The sequence below is a fragment of the Lissotriton vulgaris genome, chromosome 11 (genome assembly GCF_964263255.1).
Source record: "Lissotriton vulgaris chromosome 11, aLisVul1.2, whole genome shotgun sequence".
In the NCBI taxonomy this organism is placed as follows: domain Eukaryota; kingdom Metazoa; phylum Chordata; class Amphibia; order Caudata; family Salamandridae; genus Lissotriton; species Lissotriton vulgaris.
In genome coordinates, this window is record NC_141699.1 from 174,440,159 (window position 1) to 174,462,180 (window position 22,022).

At 46.3% G+C, this 22,022-nt stretch overlaps 1 protein-coding gene across 1 annotated transcript in view; it reads left to right on the forward strand.

Annotated features, from left to right (window-relative positions):
• The first annotated feature begins 947 nt into the window (after nt 1-947).
• TRAFD1 (TRAF-type zinc finger domain containing 1) overlaps nt 948-22,022 on the forward strand; it is a 305,815-nt gene continuing 284,740 nt past the window's right edge. The window contains exon 1 of the mRNA XM_086943078.1: nt 948-1,080. The gene's annotated coding sequence lies outside the window, so the exon portion shown is untranslated. The remainder of the gene's footprint in view (nt 1,081-22,022) is intronic.

The following is a 22,022-nucleotide window of genomic DNA, read 5'->3' on the forward strand; positions in this document are numbered from 1 at the left end:
CATCTTCGAACATCACCCTCGCTGGTGGACTTCAAAAAAAATCTCAAGACGTGGCTCTTAGACTGAGACCTCACACCCTATGTGCCCAGATACCCCTATGGGTGACAGTGTTGTGCTACACAAATGCTGATTGATTGGTTAAAGTACTTGTTTTCAACACACTTCAGAATTAACAAATAATGCGCTTCACTTATGCTTTGTTATTTCTGATATATTCTGAAAAACTTTCACAGTTAATTTACATGTTGTGGGCTAGAAAAAAGCCTTTCCTCTACTCCTAGTACCCAGCAAGGTTGTCACATAAATCCTCTCACTTTGAAGTAGGAGAAAGAAAAGTAAACACCAAGCTCCCTCAGAAGACAAGAGCCTGACATTTGACCTCTGTCTTTGAAAGAATTGTAAATGTAACAAGAACAAGATTTAGAGCTCTGTTTTTAGAAAGGAATACTTGGTGGAAGACTACAAGGGGAAGTGGCATGAAAAGGCGTTGCTCCTTGGGAGGGGGGACTGAACCTAGACATTCTAAAACAAATAAAGCTAGCACTAGAAAGTCAGAAAATGTGAGTCCCCAATCACAAAACCCAAGTAAAACAACTGGCGGATGGCATTCAAAGGGAAGATTATGAATGCCCCCAATGCCCAATACTCGATAACCAGACGGTGCAAAACCTAAAAATCGTGACACAAAATGTTGTTCTAGTTAGCCACGTTTTTAACCCTGCCTCTGCACTCACTGATTGCGCACCCACGGCAGTAAGGGTCAGAGTGCCAATACTTTTTCAAATGCGCGTCAACTGCAGATTAGGAATTACTATTATTAAATGTTTAATAAAAAACATTCCGTTTCGGCCACTCTAGGCTAGTAAACATCAGTTCCAAGATGGCCGCCCTGTTAAGTGCCTCTAGGCGTGGCCTACACATATGTCCTCTCTCCATGCCCACAGAACAGTGACTTGAAGGAAGCGGACCTTGGGTGGGAGGTGTTAACTAAGATGCGTCAGGCGTCTCCGAGTTCGCTGCTGGATTTGCTGTGAGGTGAAGGTAGAGCTGACAGCCACTGTTGCCGCAGAACTTGGACAGGTACAGTTTACTGATATTTGTGATTTCATTCTAATAGCAAGTGACAGGGGCGAAGGTCTTCGTATCGAGAAAGGCTGAAAAGCTAGACGCACAACAAATACTTGACTATACACCTAAACGAAACTGAAATAGAATAGCCTTTCTAATTGTTTTTCTTGGTTAACTCCCCGGCCATTTTAGATTAATGCCAGCTGTGTTGAAGGAAGTAGGAACTCGTAATAAATATACTATTGTAGTGGCCTACTTATGGGGAAGTACGTTACCTTTGTTTTTATGTTGATTACTAGCATGAATAACCTGTATTCCGTAAAAAGTTATGTAATCATTTATATCTGTTATTCTGTATTGGTGCACAATATTTTATTATACTCCCTATCGTTATGTCACATGTTTCTCCTAGTATAGTGATATAAATAAAATATTTATTTTACTGGGAATGTCGACGCTGTATGTACTTCGTATTGAACTTTAAATATGGCCGGGGTTTTGGGGTAAGCTTTGGTTAGGTTGCTGAAGTAGCCTTAGCCTAAGTCATCTGAGTTGCTGTCTGGAGACAAACCGTCTTCCTAGCAACAGCCCGAGCTGCAAGCGGCGGAGGGCGTCTCATCCTGACGCGGCGGCAGGCAGAAGAGGCCACCTTCAAAGATAGAAGACAGTGTCCTATTGGCAGGAAGCCCGCGTCTGTAATCCTAGGATTGTTTACCGGGTACCCTGCTCATGACTTTATCATGAGTGAGTGCCAAGGTACAGATGTCGATGACTGTGTTTTTATCACGAGCATCCTATGATTTTGTGAGAATACTGATTTTAGTAAGTCCGGAGTCGCCGGTTGTTTGGATTATGTAGACACGTCTGTTAACCGCATTTAGAAACCAAGTCAAATATTTTTTAGGGACACTACTACTTTTGGACTTTTTTTCTTCGAGAGAGCCCACCTATTGCACTTTCTGGTACTATGCAGCATGGGGAGAGAAGGTCCACAAACTTCATTAAAAAAAGCATTATTTTCCTTTCGGCATAATTTTAAAGACTTGTCATGCATATCTAAAGCCAATAGTGCACCAGTGCAGGATCCATTGACGTTGTCAATTCAAAATTTGCAAACATTCGTGACAAGAATTTTCAATTCTATTAAGGACCAGGAGGCGAGGATTATGCTTTCTCATTTCTTTAATGAAATGCTCAGCAGCCAATAAAAATAACCAAAAAACTACATTTCCCATGAACACCAGGGAGTAACCATAGAGTGTAGTGTATAAAAGGTCCCAACATCAGTCTGTCTTCCTCTTTCTTTGTGGAAATACGTCCAAGTTAAAGTAAAATCCCAAATACAACAGGAACAACAATTCCAAACAAGCCGCTGTCATCCAGAGGATCCTGAAGTAGGCAGCCGAAGAACCATGGGTCCAGAAACCAGGAGGAGAAACAGATTCCGCCAAGGAACAAACGACATCACTTCTGGTCTGAACCTGGAAAAAGATACAGAGCCATAATATCCAAAGTAATAATACTGTTCAGCAAGTCAGGGAGGGAGAACAAGGAGTGAAATATTTGTAATTGCATGTATACAGTCATAATACATCAGCATACAAATATGAAACACGGGTGGGATAATCCTCGCCTCCTAGTCCTTAATAGAATTGAAAATTCTTGTCACGAATGTTTGCAAATTTTGAATTCTATGTCAGGACAGGAGGCTCCGATTATGCTTTTTTAAAGCTGATCCACCACCACAGAAGCAACACTATCAATTGGTTTAAAATAAAACGTTTTAAATACAGAAGCAGATGACCAATCTGCAGCTTTCATGATATCAAACAGAGTAACACCCATGGAATAAGCTTTGGACGCCATCGCTCCACGAGCAGAATGCGCGCCAACACAGAAACATCAATTCCCGCTTTAGACATAAGCCACCGCACCCAGCGCGCCAAGGTAGCTGGAGAGACAGGGCGAAAAGGCTTTTGTAAAGCAATCAGCAGTTGACCCTGCATGTCTGAGCGCAAAGAAGCGGTACTCACCTCGTAATCCTTTAGGCATTGAACCACACAAAGGTTGGGATGAGAAGGAAAAGAAGGATAAGTAATAGAAGGTGTATTAGATTTTGTACGTCTGGAAAGACGAAAAGAAACTCCTTCAGGAGTAAAACTGCGACCCGCAAGATCTAAAGCGTGTACATCTGACACGCGCTTACATGAGACCAAACATAGCAACATCGTCAGTTTCGCAGATAATTGCTTGCGAGACAACAAAGAATTTGAAGGCCAGGCTTCCAAGAATCTGAGGACAACTGAAACATCCCATAAGGTAACATACTTAGGAGATGGGAGGTTTTGCAAAACGAACCCCTTTAAGTAACCTGGAAACAAAAGGATGTTCACCCGCAGGTTTCCCATCGATGTGGGCATGACCCGCTGAGATAGCCGAACGGAAACCATTGACAGTCGAATAAGCCAGACCAGAGGTGGCTAAAGAGGCCAAGAAATTAACAATCACACTGACATCTGCTGAAACGGGATCAACTTGTCGTTGAGTACACCAATCGCACCAACGCTTCCAAGACCCTTTATACCGTTTGTGAGTATTGGGAGCCCATGCCTCACTAAGGAATTTGGAAGCGTCGCCTGAAAGGCCCGGGAGCGACCAACGATCCCCGAGATACTCCACGCGAGCAGTTGCAGGGAGCCTGAGAGGATCAGGGGATGAGGATCTCCGAGAGGATCCAATAGGAGATTCCACAATGGGGGAAGAAGAAACGGCGGAGCCGAACACATTTCCAGAAGCACCGGAAACCACGCTTGAGCCCTCCAGAGAGGGGCAATCAGAATCAGATCCGTCTGAAACCGTTTGGAGTAAGCCAACACTCTGGGAATCATTAGAAATGGTGGGAAGGCATAGCAAAGAGTCGATGGCCACTGTTGGAGAAAGGCATCCGTGGCCAGAGCTTGAGGGTCCGGTCTCCAACTGTAAAAACGCGGAAGTTGCGCATTGAGGCGAGAGGCAAATAGATCTAGCTGACAAGGACCCCAACGCCGATGGAGAGCACAGAAGACTCGAGGGTGCAGCCTCCAATCGCTGTAATCTCGGAGATGTCTGGAGTGCCAGTCCGCTATCTGATTGTGGCATCCCGGAAGATACTCCGCAATAACAGTGATCTTCTTCTGCAGACAGAAGTGCCAGAAATCCTTGGCGATCTCCGCCAAGACTTTGGACCTTGTCCCGCCCAGTTTGTTCACGTAGCGGACCGCTGATACATTGTCCATCCGGAGAAGGACACAACAACTCGGTTGCAGGGGGGAAAAACATTTGATTGCAAAGGAACCCGCTAGGAGTTCCAGACAGTTGATATGTAGAGTCAATTCCTGAGGGGACCAACGACCCCCGGTCGAAACCGAGCCGCAGGGGGCTCCCCAACCCCACCGACTGGCATCGGATTCTATCACTAGATCCGGGGATACCCCGAAGAGGGCTCGACCATTCCAGGCCTCCATGTGGTCCAACCACCACTGCATTTCCCAACGGACCTGCTCCGTAAGAGGAATCTGATCGGAATATCCGAGGCCCTTCCGGAGATGTAGAATTTTCAGTCGTTGCATTGCACTGTAATGCAGAGGACCCGGAAATATCGCCTGGATGGACGATGCCCGCAGACCTACTACTCGTGCCAACGACCTCAATGACACAGTCGGTCTGGAAATAACAGATGTCAACTCTCTCTTGATATAACGCATCTTTTGGTTGGGCAAGAGGAGTTGACAAGCCACCGAGTCGATCTGGAAACCCAGGAATTCCATACACTGGGCAGGAACCAAAACCGATTTCTGAACATTGATCAGAAAACCCAGAGACTGTAAAAGAGTGATGGACCATTCCAGATGTTGAAGAAGTTTGAGAGGACAATCCGCCAAAAGGAGAATATCGTCCAGATAAATAATCAACCGGACACCCTGAGACCGAAGATGTTCCACAACCGGTCTCAACAGCTTCGTGAAGCACCATGGTGCCGACGAAAGACCGAACGGGAGAACCTGATACTCGTACCAGACTCCCTGCCAGTGAAACTGGAGAAAACGACGATGCGGTTTGTAAATGGGAACGGAAAGGTACGCATCCTTGAGATCCAGACGGACCATCCAATCCCCTTCGCGAAGGAGATCCCACAAGAGATGGATACCCTCCATCTTGAAATGTCGATAGACCACCCCTCCGTTGAAGTCTTTCAGGTTGAGAACTAGGCGAGAGCCGCCCCCTTTTTTCCTGACCAGAAAGACTGAGCTGGCAAACCCCTTCGGATGACGGGTGGTTGGAAGAATCGCCCCTTTTTTGAGGAGAGCGTCTATCTCTCCGGAGAGACAAACCTGATCCTGAAGAGAAAAATGTAAACAAGGAGGAGGACGGATTTGATGCATCGGGTGTTAGAATTCTATTCTGAACAGTTTGTAACACCCATGCATCGTTGGAGAGCATGCGCCAATTTTGCAGGAAAAACTGAATGCGACCCCCCCAACATCACATCGCATGCACGAATCAGGCTCACCTGTAGAGTGGGTATCCTGGTAGTGTCCCTGCTGACCACCTGAACGTCCTTTGCCGTACTGGCCTTTTCCTTTTCTTGAAGGGTAAAAGTTGGCTCTGGTTGAATAACCGGCGTCGTAAGATCCTCTTTGCTGAGAGGAATTGCCTCTTTGGGACTGATTGGCAGAACCACGGCCGAACGAGCGTCCCCTACCTCGTCCGGCCTTTGCAAAAACCGGATGCATGGCTCGCCACAAGGAGGCCTGCGCCTTGTCAATACCACTGAAGGTGGAGACAAACCGCGTGAGCTCTTTAAGAAACGGCTGACCAAACAGGAGGCCGTCCGCCTCAGGTCCAGATTCCGAAGTGGCCAATTCAGAGAGCCTAGGGTCAAGCTTCAACAGGATGGACCTGCGACGCTCTGCAGACATTGCACAATTGGCATGTCCCAATTGGCAGATCGCTTGTTGTGCCCACTCAATCATCTCTTTTGGATTCACAAGGGCAGAGGCCTCCTGCGCTCTATAACCTAGATCTAAAATCTTGGTGAGGGCGCCAAGCAGGTCTAACATTTTATCTTGACAAGACCGCCAAGATCTATCAAGGCCCTTCTTCGGGTCCTTTGCATATTTTTTCAAATATGTGACCATCATGGGGTCAACCTCTGGTGTCTCGGTCAAATGGGCAGACAAATCAGGCCTCGGGCACTCTGAGCGCAACCTGGCCCGAACCGAAGCTTCAAAAGGTTGGCGAATATGTGCCTCAATGTAGGAGGCCACAGCCGGTGAAGGCATCCATGAGGAAGAGTTCGGATGAACGATGTCTGCAGGCTCGAAATTGAGCACCGGAGGACGCTCCGGGGCGTCCACAAAATGTTCCTTACAGACACGTTTCTTTGGGGGAGGAGAAGCATGGTCTGAAGAAGCGGAAGACTGTGCGTTGTCCGATTCAGCATCGTGTAGAAAAGAAGTAGTGGAAGGCGCAGTCGCCAAACTCTTTGCCAGACGTTGAAAGTCAGTCTTATGAGGGTTAACAGGAGATTTAGCTGTTTTCTTGGAAGCAGGCAACCAGCCCTGCTGCTGCGCATAGAGATTCAAGTGACGCTTTAAGGGGTTAATAGCACGTACCAGTGCTTTTGTTAACGGATTGTTGAACACCCTTATCTAACTGTTCAACCAAGTCCTGTTCCAAGGAGCCTTCCTCCTCATCAGCATAATAATAGTCGTCATCAGCGTCATCATAATAATCAGCCATTCTACACCAAGGTAGAGATAAATTGCCCACAAGACGACTAGAACAATATGGAGTGTTGAAAAAACACAAGTCAAGGGGGAGTGTTGAGACCCCAAAGCAGGCTTGGAATAAGCAGGAACAAACCTGACTTGCCAAAGAATAAAGCGTGGAGGGAGCCAAAGCCTGCACAATATAGAACACTCTAGGCAGAGCCTATGCCACGAAAAAACAACCAAAGACCTCGGTGTCCGACGGGGTTAATTCCGGTGACAGGCTGTGGGTAAGACGTCAAAACGCCGTCACTCAACCAGCTGAGGAAACACCAACAACCGGAAATGGGACAGCGCGCATGCCGCCTGCCACCGAAGACCGCTGCAAGAGCGCTCGCGCTCCTAAACAAAACGGAACCCCTGCTCCCGCTTCACTAGCAGCGCGCGAGCAGCTAGTAAGCGCTCGGGCAAAGAAAACGGAGGTGAGGCACAGGCTCCGACAGCAAAGGAAACTGCACGCCAGCAGCGGTAAACAAAACGCTCGAAGGTACAACGGAGACAGAGCCCCAGACGCGCGACCACAATGCGCAAAGGCAAAGCACAAAGATAACAGTAAGCAACAATGCACAAAGTTAACAAGCAGTAACAATATGCCAAGAGAGTAAATATAATGCACTTAACTGGCTGCGGAGCAGCAAAGAAAGAGGAAGACAGACTGATGTTGGGACCTTTTATACACTACACCAGGGGTCTCCAACCGGTCGATCGCGAGCTACCGGTAGCTCGCCGAGACCCTGTAAGTAGCTCTTGACACTTGCTGCTGAATTTAGTAGCCCTTTGGTGTTGTTTGGGCTTTTTAGGCTTTTTTCAGCCTGCGTTGCCCGCCCTCACCCAAACCAGCAGCTCTGATTGGCTTTGAGTTAGCTGGGGTGGGTTGGGCTAAAGAGGATGACGTTCCTCTTCTACGTGGAGATCAGCGTCTCGACTATGAGCACTCTGCCTTTTCCTCACTAGCACCGCGCTGTTCATTGTTTGAATCACGAGCGCTAAAGGTGCTAGTGTGGAGCGGAAGCAGGCATGGCAGGGCAGACCAGCTGGTTTCCAGGTCACGGAAGCAGTACAAAACTGCCATGCCATCTGCTGATTACAGCAGTACAGCCTGCCACCTTATCTTTCATCAGAGCTGCAGGCCAGCCGTGAGAGCACACCGTGGGGCCTGGACCCTCAACACTTATGCCGGTAAGAGTACACTTTACATACAACACTCGATACATGATTTTACTCAGACGTGGAATACTTCCGGTTTCTTTCCATGTGGTTATGCCTCTCGAGCTCCCACGCCATTTTAATCCACCTCAGATGCTGCAATTATCACAGCGCGACAACAATTAGCTTCACATCATTAGTACGATCTCCCATCCAGGTGGAGGCCTCTTCTGTGCCTGCTAGGTCTAAGGAGGCAGGTCTACAGTTGGTGAGGTGTGAAAGGAGGCAGAGGCCCCGGGGTGACCGGGGACAGACGGAACAGTTGTTCTTCCAGCTGAAAGAGGCCTGCTGTACATGCACTAGGTAAGGGCAAAATAAAAGGGCAGAATCTGATGAACAAATTCCTGCTCAACACAGTAATATTCTAAAGGTAAACTCGTCTAGTCCATTTTGAAAAGGGAGAAAAATGTAACGTGATTTCGCATATGTTGGTATTCTCGTTTTCCACTTCAAATGTATTTTGCGGTCTAGTGGCTTTCTGGTTTTTTGGCAAGACAATACAAATTAATGGTTTCATTCAACTCGCAGCACATATACAAATGTATTAAAAATATTTGGAAAATATTGTATTAAAGATGTCCTACGGAATTGGCTTAAGTCTTACTGATAACTAACTGGTTATTTTATTTATTTTCACCTTCAGTTGTGTGTCTTCCAGCTTTAGTTTTCCTCTCCAGTTTTGTAGTGTGGGCACCCAGTGTTAGCCATGACCTTGCCCATCTTTCTTTTGGCTATATTTGGTTTTTATTTGGGCACTCGATTTTGATTGATTTATTTCGTGATAGGCCAATTCTGCCCTGCTCCTGTGTCGCACTTTGTCTTGCAGATGACCTTTTCCATTGCAAAGTCAGTGTTCGTTTTAGCTTCTGTTGCATGAGACTGTTAGAGACGTACCAGACGCACATCAAATGTTCTTGCACTGCTCCCTACAGTGGGTCGCTGCCTGACCTCCAGCTTAGTCAGCCTACCAGGTATTTTTAGCGGTAGAGTGATTCCCCACAAGAAATGCAGCTCTTACCTACTCTTTTCTATGACGGTACTCATGTAGATGCTTGTAACACCAATAGATGTTGCTTCTGAGGTGATAGCAACCCGGGCACACAGCCACTATGGGCCACCACCATTCATCTTGCAAGGTGCTCTCATGAGTGGCCAGAACACAGAGGAAAGAAACACCCCTGCAGGTAAAGGACGCAATCACAATGAAACTGCAGCCCAGAGCTGGCATCTAGCCAAGTGAAGGCAGGAACACTAGCAACAGCAGATCAGCTGACATGAGCAGAGGGCAGGAGAGGGCTCAATTCGCACAGTTACACACAACTCGCATATAAACACACAAAAGGAGCTGCCAATTGGTCAGTCTTATTGTTTTGCATGCTGTGGTTTTTATGCTAGTTAGTACTTAAAATGGTAAAAGGTACACCTCAGGTTCTGTTGGCTGAAATACAGAAGGGAAATATCACACAGAATATGGCCTCTTGCCAACCGTGCCTATGCATACATTTCTGCATTAACATTTGTTTTAGGTTTGTGATGTTGACAGTTTCACTTTTTTGTTATAGCTGCTTAAAAGTGATTTTTGTAGAAAAGTAGATGAAAAACCATGCCTACAATTTTTCCAATTCTTTTACTGTGCAGTGCTATCAAATGGTTTAACTTTAATGTGTGATTGTTTACATTTGTCAACGGGCAGGGTGTCCCATGCAATAAATCTTGGAAATGGGATATAAAGTAAATTAGTCAGGCATCCAGTGCGACGGGGTTAAAATACACACATGCTATCAAAGCAAGGTCTGCCTCAAAAACTGTCTACTCTACGAATAGGCAATTTATTTCTAAAGTAAAATTAATTTTGTGTTGTGTTTTATAGCATTTTACTTTCTCACCACTAGCTGTTTGTGGGCCGATCTTTTTGGCTGGTGAGCTGTTCCAATGCTTGACTGTGGTTTTTTGGCTATTTGTGGGCTGATTTCATTGGCTGGTTTTTATTGTTAATTTTTCTGATATTGCCAAACATTGCATGTTGCAAGCACAGATAGGCTAGTCTTTATACCTTGAAAAACACCTCCTACTATTCAAAATGTCTTTGCATTACTGTTTAAAACCACATTTGCAAATATTACCCACTTTTTAGCTATTAGATTTGGCGTGGGGGGTCTCTCGGACAAATGCGCGAGTTACTTGGGGTATAGTAGCTCACGACAACTTTCATGGACCACAAGTAGCTCTCACTACACAAAAGGTTGGAGACCCCTGCACTACACTCTATGGTTACTCCCTGGTGTTCATGGGAAATGTAGTTTTTTGGTTATTTTTATTGGCTGCTGAGCATTTCATTAAAGAAATGAGAAAGCCTAATCGGAGCCTCCTGTCCTGACATAGAATTTTTTTGCCACGGTTTAGAGCAGCAAAAGGGAACTAACTAACACGCAACACTGTTGTTGTTGTGGCTAACACGGACAGAGGGAGGGGGACAGACACTACATCTGATAAAAGTGAGGAGTGGTAGGGAAAAAGAGTGATGGAACCTCCGCCTCCACTTATATGAATACCCTCAAGAAGAGGAGCCTTGGATGAACAGGTATTTGTGTTGTACATTGAGAGGAGGGCGACCTGTTTATTTCTTTCCCTCTACAGCTCCTTATTGGTAGAGACTAAATTACTCTCCTGGGCTGATCGAAGAACTGATTGATAATGTTGAAAGCCAATGGCTAAAGGCTCCCAAGCAATAGAAGGAAATGCATGAATGTGCCTGACCAAAAGCCCTTTAAAAAGTGGTGGCGGGGGAGTGGCCAAGATGGCGGCATGATCGGTTGTGTCGTTCCGAGCTCCCGCCGACTGCTGATTAAAGCACAGGCAATGTACCTTTCATAGCCCCTTGTCGGCCAAGGTTGAGGGTCCGGAATAGTCCCTGCCCTCTTTTTTGGTCGGAGTGGCCGTGAGTCTGGCAGTGTTGGTGGTATAGTGTCCGGGAACGTGCGACTGGTGGTGCGGCCTGCAGGCCTGGTCGGCAGGGCCGGTGGACTAAGAACGGCGCGAGTCGGCACTGCAGCTGAGGGCTCACTGGACTTGAGAGGGCCAGGGAAGTGGATCCGGCGTGCAGGCCAATCAGGTGGAACAGCGGAGCGAGTTATCCACGACTTGGAGGCTAAGGTGTGGTCTGGCCCGCGTGGGTTCTCCGAGACCCCGGCTCTGGACCTGCTGTGGACCCGCCGCTGTAGGCGTGAGGCCCTGGTTGCTGGATCGGCCAGGGCTACTGCGGACCCACAGACAAGTGTTGACCCCTACATCGGCCATGAGGAAGGAGTGGCGGCCGGCGAGCACAACAGGAGCAATTTGGGCTGGAGGGCCTACTTGTGAGCCTCAGGAGGGCCGGGCAGGAACGACGGAGCGCCCCGGAGAGAGGTCTGGTGAGCGGGGGTGATTGTGGCTCTTTGGGGCCTTTGCCTGAATTCCCTGTCTGAGTGACGCAGTCGGGGGCACTCGCGCATGTACGGCTTGGAGGCCTCTCGGGCGGAGACTGGTTAAATCGCGATCTTCACGCCGGGGTGCGGCTGCTTAAGACTGTAGCGTGAGACAGGGTGTTTCTCCCCCCTCCTTCCACCCCTCCCCCTTCGTATATGTGATAGCGGGAGCGACTGCGGCCTGGCTTGGCCAGAAATGCTGTGTACGGTTTGGCGACAGGAGTAGCTAAGGCCTGCATGAATACCTTGTTGAAGTGAGTGACTGTAAGCTGTGGACGTTGGTTTGTGTTCTCCTTGAGGTGGGGTTATCAGGCCTCATAGTGCTTTTGACGAGGATGGACCTACCGAGGGTCGCAACTGGAAGAGACTGTGGTCTGGTGCAGAGGAGAAGGTGTGTTGGATAGTCAGCGGCGGCCACTGGGGGTGAGAGCGAGGAGTGGGGGACCCAGCGCACCTGTAGCATAGGGGTGACCCCTTGGACCTCGTCGTCTAGCGTGGGTTGGGTTGGTGTTTGGGTCTCATCGTTTAACGGATCTCGCAGGGGAAGCGCAGCCCCAGTCTGGGGTCCTGTGGTGTCTACCGCGCGCAATGTCCACCTCCAGGGGAAGGAGAGAAAAGACTCTTAAGGAACTGTTTGCTAAAGTCCCGGAGGGTCAGCAGACCAACCTCATGGCAGCGACTGCTGCCCCCCCCCACCCACTTCCGACCGTGGAGGCGGGTCTGAACCTATCACTAAGTCCTTCCTTGAATCTTTGTTTAACACTCTGCGAGATGATATTCAGTCCTTGAAATGGGAACTCAGGGAGGATATCAAGGAGGTACCCCAGGACGTGGATGCTATAGGGGAACGAGTTGCAGATCTGGAGCGAAGGGAGAGATGCCGAAGTAGAGGCCCTGCAGCAGGAGATATCACGTATCCATGACCAGCAGGTGGATCTTCAGACCCACCTGGAGTATTTGGAAAATCGCTCCCGGCGCAATAACTTCAGGATTCGAGGAGTGATGATGGCTGAGGGTACAAAGGACCTATTTAGTTTTGCTTGCGAGCTCTTCAATCACATACTGAGGCGCCCTCTGGATACGGAGCTTCGCCTGGACAGGGCGCATCGGGTGGGCACCCCGCGCTCTACCTCTGCTCCACCCCCAGATATTTTAGTTTGCGTGCAGGACTATCTCACGAAGGAGGAAATCTTGCAAAAGGCCCGTCAGTTGCATACCATTCATTTCAGAGGCCACTCCCCAGTCCTTTTTCAAGACCTGTCTGCCTTAACTTTGCGGAAATGCAGAACTTTCAAGCTGGTCACGGCACTCCTGCAAGAACGCAATATTTCTTATAACTGGGGCCACCCGTTCCACTTGGTGTTTAAATGGGACAACAAAGTTTATCAACTGCGTTCCTTGTCAGAAGCGTGCCGGCTACTGAGCATTGATCTGCCGGCGTATGAAGGGGACTTGACTGATCATGCTGCAGGTGGTGACCATTCCAGGCCGCAATGGCGACAGCAGAGACGGAGGAGACTGGCGCGGAAGCCTCCTGCGGCGGTGATAGTGTCAGCGGGCTGCTGTGGAGTCGGTGGCATTGGAACTGGCTTTGTCTTTACCTGGCTGACCTGTTCCATACTATGGCCTATAGTTTGCACCTTTTCTCTTTGGCGCTAGCCGTTGGCGGGAGGGGGGTATATTGGAAGTTACTGAGTTACCTGTACTGCTGTGTTACCAAGCATCTACGGATGATGGACAATTGGTTTGAAAGTGTTTTTCTTTTCTTATTTTGGGTCTTGGGAAGGGAGGAGGGTGTGGAAAGGAGGTTGGTGTTCTCTGTCCACCCAAAGCTTGGGTCTGTTTTTGGCATCTGGGGTTGGCACGCAGAGAGAATAGACACTTATGGAACGCACAGATTGTTGCTGGGGGGTAGGGTACACTGGTGGTCCCAATACTCTGTGGGTTAGATGCCGGTCGAAGATTTGAAAATACTAACGCTTAACGTGAGGGGCTTCTACAATCCAGTTAAGCGCAAGGCTGTACTGCTCTGTCTAGAACAAGCCCAGGCCGACATTTGCCTCTTTCAGGAGACTCACCTCTTGCACCGAGATTGCCATCGTCGCCGTTCCCGGAAATTTCCCCTACAGTTCTTTTCCTCCGCCTCTACTAAGACGGCGGGGTGGCTATACTAGTGTCTCAGAGATTTAAGGGCAGAGTCTTGCATAATTTTGCGGAGATTAAGGGGAGGTTGTTAATTTATAGGTCCTCTTTAGGCTCCATTGAGTTTACTATTGGCTCTGTCTATGCGCCCAACGATGGTCAGGAGCGGTTTTTTCATACTGCACTTACGGAAGTCACATCGACACCAGACTGCCACATAGTTTTGGGGGAGACCTCAATACGGTTTTCGATAATGTCATGAATAGGTCCTGTCAGCGTGTTTCGTAGGTGGGTGCCTTATCCAAAGAGGGACTGGCCCGCCTCTGCAAGTTAGGTTCTAGGGGCCTTTGGCGCATCTTTCACCCCCGGGAGCGGGAGTACTCTTATTTTTCAAATGCGCACAAAACTTATTCTCTGCTCGATTACCTGCTTGCAACCCTGCCCACACATTCCCTAGCTACGGAAGTTGAAATTGGGGAAGCCTCCTGGTCGGATCATGCGCCAGTGTTTGTTGTCCTTACTCTCCCCCCGATTCAGCGAGCGCAGCGGACTCGGCGCCTTATAGAGACATTATTGTACCGTAAAGATGTGATCACACGAATACAGCGCGATATCGCAGACTATCTCTCACACAATAGCAATACAGATACTACTCTTGCGACACAGTGGGCAGCTTTGAAGGCGGTTATAAGGGGAGAGTTTATTGCGATTTCTGCCGCAGATAATGTAGAACGGCATCGTAAGAGATGAGCTTACTCAGCAAGTTGGAGAGCTTGACGGGGCGCCCAGGGTGTGGAGGGAGTTGAGGGTGGTTAGGCAACAGCTAGTGGCGATTGATCAGGATAGGGCGGAGTTCGTGGCCCTGAGACTTCGTCACGCATATTACACAGGAGGGGACCGATGTGGGAAGCTTTTGGCACATAAGTTCCGTGAGGCCCGACAGCAACAGGCGGTTCAGGAGATTGTCAGGGGGGATGGGAGGCGTGTCACGGAGGACCACGATATTGCTGATGCATTTAGAGATTTTTATGCCGATTTTGTATTCCGGTGAGCCTGTTGGCGACATGGAGTATGATGCTTTTCTGGATTCCACTCCCCTTCCGGTACTCTCGAGGGGATCAGGTAGATTTTTTGGAACGTGATATTAGACTGGAGGAGGCCATTGCTGCCATCTCGCGCCTAAAACCGGCAAAGACTCCGGGGCCTGATAGGTTCCCCGCAAGCTTATATAAAACATTCTGTGCGCAGGTTGTTCTGTTACTGGTGTGCCTTTTTAATTCTTTTTCAACGCCGGGAGCAATCCCGAGTGACCTCTTGGAGTCCTCCATTGCGGTGATACCGGAACTGGAAAAGGACCGGTGTATGGCCCTACTTCCCTTCTTAATGTCGATCTTAAACTGTAAACGGGAATGTTGGCTGCCCGGCTTGGACCGTATATGGGAGGCTTAATTGATCAGGCGGGTTTCATCCCGGGACGCCAAACCTCAGACAATACCAAACGAGCCCTACATCTTATAGAGAAAGCAACGCTCACGGAGGGGAAACATATGATGCTCGCCATAGATGCAGAGAAGGCGTTCGATCAGGTCCACTGGCCATACTTAGCAAGAGTACTCAAGAAGACGGGAATGGGTCTAAAGTTCCACACCTATATTCTGAATTGTTATACATTCCCGACGGCCCCGGTACTTCTCTTTGGTTTGTTATCGGGAGGAGAATGAGGCAGGGGTGCCCGTTATCGTCCCTCCTGTTTGCCCTATATATGAAGCCGCTGGCACAGAAATTGAGGATCAATCCGGATGTGTCTGGGATCAAATTTGGGGGCTATGTACATAAGATCAGCTTATATGCTGATGATGTCTTGATCTCGCTTTCTCACCCTAAGGAAGCGTTGCCTGCGTGTATTGTCGACTTGAACTCGTTTGGGCGGTTCTCTGGGTTCAAGGTCAACATGATTAAATCTGTTGCCCTTGATTTGTCTTTGGAGAAACATACCAGAGAGGAGTTACAAAGCACGTTTCCCATTCAGTGGGTGACGGGGGCAGTTCCTTATTTAGGGATCCAGTTGGCCCCATCTTTGAGGCATACGATTGACATCGAATATGCTGTGTTACGGTCCAAGATCCGAAGGGAGCGAGGTCGGTGTAAACACCACCCCCTGTCTTGGCTAGGCAGGGTGGCTGCAATCAAAATGACGGTTCTCCCGCAGGTCTTGTACTTATTACGCACCATCCCCCTGCGGCCCCCCGTAGGTTGGATTAAGCAGGGGCAGTCGGAACTGGCCCAGTTTATTTGGAATGTAAGGAAACCGCGCCTCAAATTAAGGTTGGCGATGCTTCCCCCGGAGAGTGGAGGGATTGGTCTTCCTGATCTAACGCTCTACTTTCAAGCGGCTCAGCTTCGCCTTTTGGTGGAGTGGAGCAGATGGGAGTCGGACAAATACTGGCTGTACCAGGCGGTGGTGGGAAGGCCCCTTGAGGAAATTCCTTTTCTTAGGAAGCAGCACAGGCCCCCTAATCAATACGCCTCACATATCACTAGGGTCCTTATGGAGGTGTGGGATCAGATGAATATTAGCCATGACCTCACCACTTTCTCGTCCCTCCTTACCCCTATTTTGGAAAATCCTGACTTTTCGCCTGGGTTAGACAGTGGCCTATGCGAAATGTAGACCAGCAGGTTGCCGCTTTCTTTACCATTTATACTCTGCTGAAGGGGTGATTTCCTTCTCTCATTTTAGAAGGGAGTATGGGTTGCCGGAAGGGGAGAGGCTCAGGTACTTACAGGCTCGGCATTGGGCTCTTAATGAGCAGGTGCACTCAGAGGCTGACAGACGCCTCACTTCATATGAGTATTGGCTGATTACGCGTCAGACGGATAAGAAATTAATATCGGATCTCTATAAGATGTTATTAGCTAAATACTTGGATGTCTATAGTGTGGGTAGGGCCCGTTGGGAGAGGGAAATGGGTAGAAGTTTTAGCCGGAAGGAGTGGGAGGGTATTTATTATAGAGCACGTCACTCTGCTTACCATATGGGGCTTACAGACAACTCACAAAATCGTGACTTATTGGTACTACACCCCGAACAGCTCCACAAAATGGATCACTCCAGGGATGCATTGTGTTGGTAGGGCTGCGCGCAGGTGGGCACACTGGTGCATCTGCTTTGGGATTGTATACATCTGCAGGGGTATTGGCAACAGATTCTGGATGCTGTAGATGAGCACTTTGATACGGAGATTCCCCGTTTTCCATCTTATGTCCTCTTAGGGCTTCCGAATTCTCTGACATACCTGTTACGTTCCCGAAGGGGCCGCCTGATCGCGATTGCGCTGGGCTCAGCTCTACAAAGCTTTCTTACTCGCTGGAGGACGGCGCTTGTCCCTACATTGCATGGGTGGTTACTTCGCCTCTGACTTATGCTTGGCATGGAAAAGCTTTCGCTAAAACAACTGGGGAGGGGGCCAAATATGTAGCGTTGTGGCAACCCTTTTTGTCCCTGCTGTCTTCGGAGTTCCGGGAGGTCACCTGCCCCCGATATCTTAGATTGCTGCGTTTTTACAGAGACTGGGGAGGAAGAACCTGATTAGCGTGCATGGGCCTCAGTACAATAAGTCGTGGACATTGAACGTGGGTGAGGGGAGGGATAGTTGGGTATGGGTGGGAGGGGGCTTTAGTTAGTGGGTTCTTTTCTTGTTTATCCTCTTCTTCTTTGTTTTTCCTTCTAAAAGGCTGCAGGCATTTAGGTATTGTGCTAGGTTATGTCCACACGGGCTAGGATTGGGCCTTTTTGACTTTCCAAGTCCTCCGCTTTTACTATGTCAATGTATGCAATATCTGGGACAGTTTATGTATGTCCATTTGTTTGCAATCCTACAATAAAAATGATTTAATACTAAAAAGTGGTGGCCACAAAAGCGAAGAGTTCCAGGGAAGAGGCAATACAAGGAGGACAGGAAAGTCATCAAATAAGAAGCACGCAAACGAGATTGACAAGAAAACCAACCAATAATGGCCCATGAGCTGACCCAAAGCCCACTTTAAGTATCTGTATTGTACACATAAGCCTTAGGCAAAAGGAACCAAAATGGAAATCACAGGAAAGTAACACTGATTTAAAAGCTTTCAAATTGAAATTACATAGCAAGTCTGAAAGGCTGGATTTTCAGATGTTTCTTGAATGCAGTTAATGTGGGGACGACGTTCAGAGACAACTGTGTGTTCCAGATGCAATGTTGTTTATGTAATTTGGATTCTATCTCCTGTGAATTTTTAACATTTGACACAAAACTTGGTAAACATTTTTAACTAGGAGCTAGCAAATGTAGCTTGTTATGCAAGGAATTGTGTCCTCCCTGTGATTTTTTTTTTTAACTTTATTTTTGTCATTTTGTGAAGATAAGCAAACAATAACATCCCCCCCCCCCCCCCCCCCCAATTGGCACCAAGAACATCATATATGCACATCGACTGACTCATTAAGGCACGGTTAGCAGGCCGAGGGCCACACTGAGATACATAGTTACCCAAGATACATTTGCAAAGAAGCAGACAACAGATAATATTCTGTAAGCATTGGGCTAGGTCCTACTCTTCACCCCACCTCCAGTTCTCCCTGTGAGTTTGACTGCATGACTTTGTGGACCCTGTAGTTGGTTTAGTTGCTTTGTGGAAATACAAGGGAAATTACATTGGGAAAGAAAAGACTACAATGAACAAACATGCATCTTTGCTTCTACTTATAATAGTTTACTAATATTTTTAGTAATTAGTTTGGAATAATAAACTTCTTTAAACCGGGGAAAACCAATGGGTTTGGAATTTCCAAGCAGAAACATCTAGAACTCAAGAATAAGACGCTTTCTTAGAAATGTTCTCCTTGGTTTGGCCTCCTAAACATGGTGATGGTAATCGCACAAGCCTCTGTAGAGTTCTGCTGTCAACATGCTATCTTTGAAGAGCCATTGAAACAGATGGTAATGTATCTAATTAATTTAAGATATAACCAGCTTATGGGTGTAGACGTGTCTCTTGTTTCACAATACAAATGTTGAGACTGTTGGCTTTTTATATACTTGTTACGTTTGCACCATGTCAGTGGATTGTCCAGTTTGTCTATTTTAAAGTTTGGCTCTGTATTTTCATGGAAAGCTTTCTCAGTTGTATGCAGAAGCTAGTAGTCGTGATCTAACTGTACTTCATCGGAAGGTGGGGTTTATGTTTTATAGAAGATGCAAATATTATTACTTGCTTGATTATCTAATATTTTAATTTAGGAGTGTCGCGACTAAACCAACACAAATGCTCTATAAATGTTGCTTCTTCCAAAGTATCTAATATTTCCATCTTAAGCAGCAGAATTATCTTCCGGTTTTAGAAAAGTATAACAGCTCTTGGAGATGCTATCCTTGTAGAGGAAAAATTAACTGTAACGTCTGTACTGAACATCAGAAAATATATTTCCTTTGCTGCTAATTAAAGGATTCCCTTTGATACTGAACACCTGACCGCATCCTACCCCAGGCAAAATGTTGTTGGGCACACTTGGTGGGGCTGCTTGTTGTGTATGAAGAGAACACTCAGAGTAGTTTTTAAGTATATTTAATCCAGAGAAGAGCAGGTACGCCGCCTGACAGGAAAGCAGTCGGCATCAACGGACATACATTGGAATACATAAGCAATACAGTGTTCTAAGGAATGTGGAAATAGAATGAACACAGTTAAAGGTGTATTACATTGAAGGTGTATTACACAACATAACACATCCCCTTTGGAACAGAATAAAAAAAAACTAATATAACTAAAAACCAACATCATCCCCCACCTTATAAAAAAATAAATAAATAAATAAAAAATAAATAAAACAGGATATCAACATTCAAAGGAAGAAATAAGGAAGAGGGGATTCCTATAGGGGAAAACTTTCAGAAATATAATCAGCCAACCAAACTGGAGGCCTTTTTTCACGTCTAGAGTTCCTTAAAGCATTTGACACAACTTGACTGGCACAACTTGAAGGATTAGAAGTAGCCACATCTGATAACTCACCACAATTAACCAAACCTGAAATTCCAGGTACAGGAATATCAGAATCATCAGAAACTACATCTTGGTTAAAGATATTATGTGACAACGAAGAATTAGGGCACAACAAATCTTCTAAATCAAACAAATCAGAAGATTTGTTGAAAGAAACTTGAGGAGAACACTTAGCAATCCTTTTAAAGTTCTACACTCGTCCATCCGTGAGGCGAACAGAATTATTCAAAAATCTCCACAACTTAAATAGGTTCATAAAACAACTCTCATCCTTAGTAGATTTACAAGGTTTCCTAACTCTTACCCATTGTCCAACAACTAAATCAACATCCTTCACATTGTGCTTGGAATCATACCAAATCTTACTTTTGAGATGTGAAGCCTGACTTTTTTCCTTAACAAAATTTTCAGACCAATTGACCACATTGGATTTGATCAACCATCCACAAGTAAATTTTGTACGTGGATTTCTACCACGCATAAGAACAAAAGGGGATAACCTGTAGCGTCACAAATTGAAGTTCTGTAAGACCAAACCATTTTCAAAACATGAATTTCCCAATCCTTATTTTTACCAGACATTTGAATGGTGTTTTTGATAACCCGGTTAAAGGGTTCAACCATGCCATTGCTGTTTGGGTTATACAAAGCCGTGGTTTTATGTCTGATGCCCAATCTATTAAAGTACTCTTTGGCCTTACTTGACATAAACTGAACATCATTGTCACTTAACAAAACAGAAGGAATGCTTTCCAATGTGAAAGATTTGTCTAAAAATCGCAAAACAGTATCCGTATCTGCCCTATTCACAATTTTTACAAAAGGCCATCTTGAGAACAAATTCATTAACACCAAAATATACTTCTGCTCATTTCCAATAGGACCCTTAATGTCAATAGCTGTGTGCTCCCAGGGTGAATTGGGTCCAATCATAGTACCCATAGAAGGCTTGCACATCACCAAAGATTTATCAGCAGATTGGCATGATTTACAATTCCTCACAAAACTATCTATATCTACATCTATTCCAGGCCACCAAAATGAAGTTTTAACTGTGCGTTTAGAATGGACAATGCCAAAATGCCCTTCATGGCATAAAGCCATGACGGACAAACGCAAAGTCTTTAGAGGTATGACTCTTTTGCCAAACCAGATATTACCTTCTCTAACACTTAAATCAAATCTAACCTCCCAAAAAGACTTTAAAGGATGTTTACTATCCACTCTCTTTGGCCAGGTCTCCGCTAGATGCGATTTCACCAAAGTTAACTCCTCAACTTTGAGATAGTCATCATCCCACTTCTCCTTCAAAATGCCTGCTCCCTCCAAATCCTGAACATAAGCCACCTGAAAAGAGTTCCACAATTCATCTTCACATTCTTCAAGCTGCTTTGGCATTCTAGAAAGAAAGTCAGCTATACAATTTTCTTTCCCTGGTAAATATTCCATCTTATAACAGAAATCCTGCAACTTGATAGCAAGTCTGGCAACTCTTGCAGAAGTATGAATAGTTCCTTCAGTGGTTAAGACCCTGAGTAATGGCTTGTGATCACAGCGTAAAATAAATTTTGTACTCCACACAAAAGCTCTGAAATGATTAACCGCCCACACACATGCTAACGATTCTTTTTCAATGGTAGAATATTTTTCCTCAGTAGGCGATAGTGACCTGGAAGCATATGCCACAATTTGTTCTTTGCTATTCAAACCAATTTGAGATAAAACAGAACCTAAACCTTTAAAGCTGGCATCAGTAGTAATGATAGTTTGCGCCTCAGGATTAAATCTTTTTAACGAAGCGATGTTAGTGATGCAGCTTTTTATGTCCTCAAAATCTTGTTCACATTCCATAGACCAAACACACTTGGCTTTGTTTTTCAACAGTTGTCTAATATTATACGTTCTGGTTGCAAAATTTGGAATATATTTAGAACAAAATTCGGCTAGGCCAATAAAAGATCTAACATCATCCTTTCGTTTGGGAGAAGGAGCACACTTAATTGCATCAATTAAATTAGGTTTTGGTCTGATACCATCACAATCAATGACATGACCTAAATAAGTGACATGATCGCTGGAGAATGTACACATAGTATATTCTACGGTCAAACCTTTTGCATCTAGTATACTCAAAACTTTATCCAAAGTATTATCATGTTCTGCCTTGTCTTTACCAAAAACGAGAATATCGTCTTGGAAAAACTGTGTCCTTTACGGTGGAAAACAACCTGTGCATTAAGCGCTGAAAAACAGCCGAAGCCGGGCCGAAAGGCATTCTCTTAAATTGAAA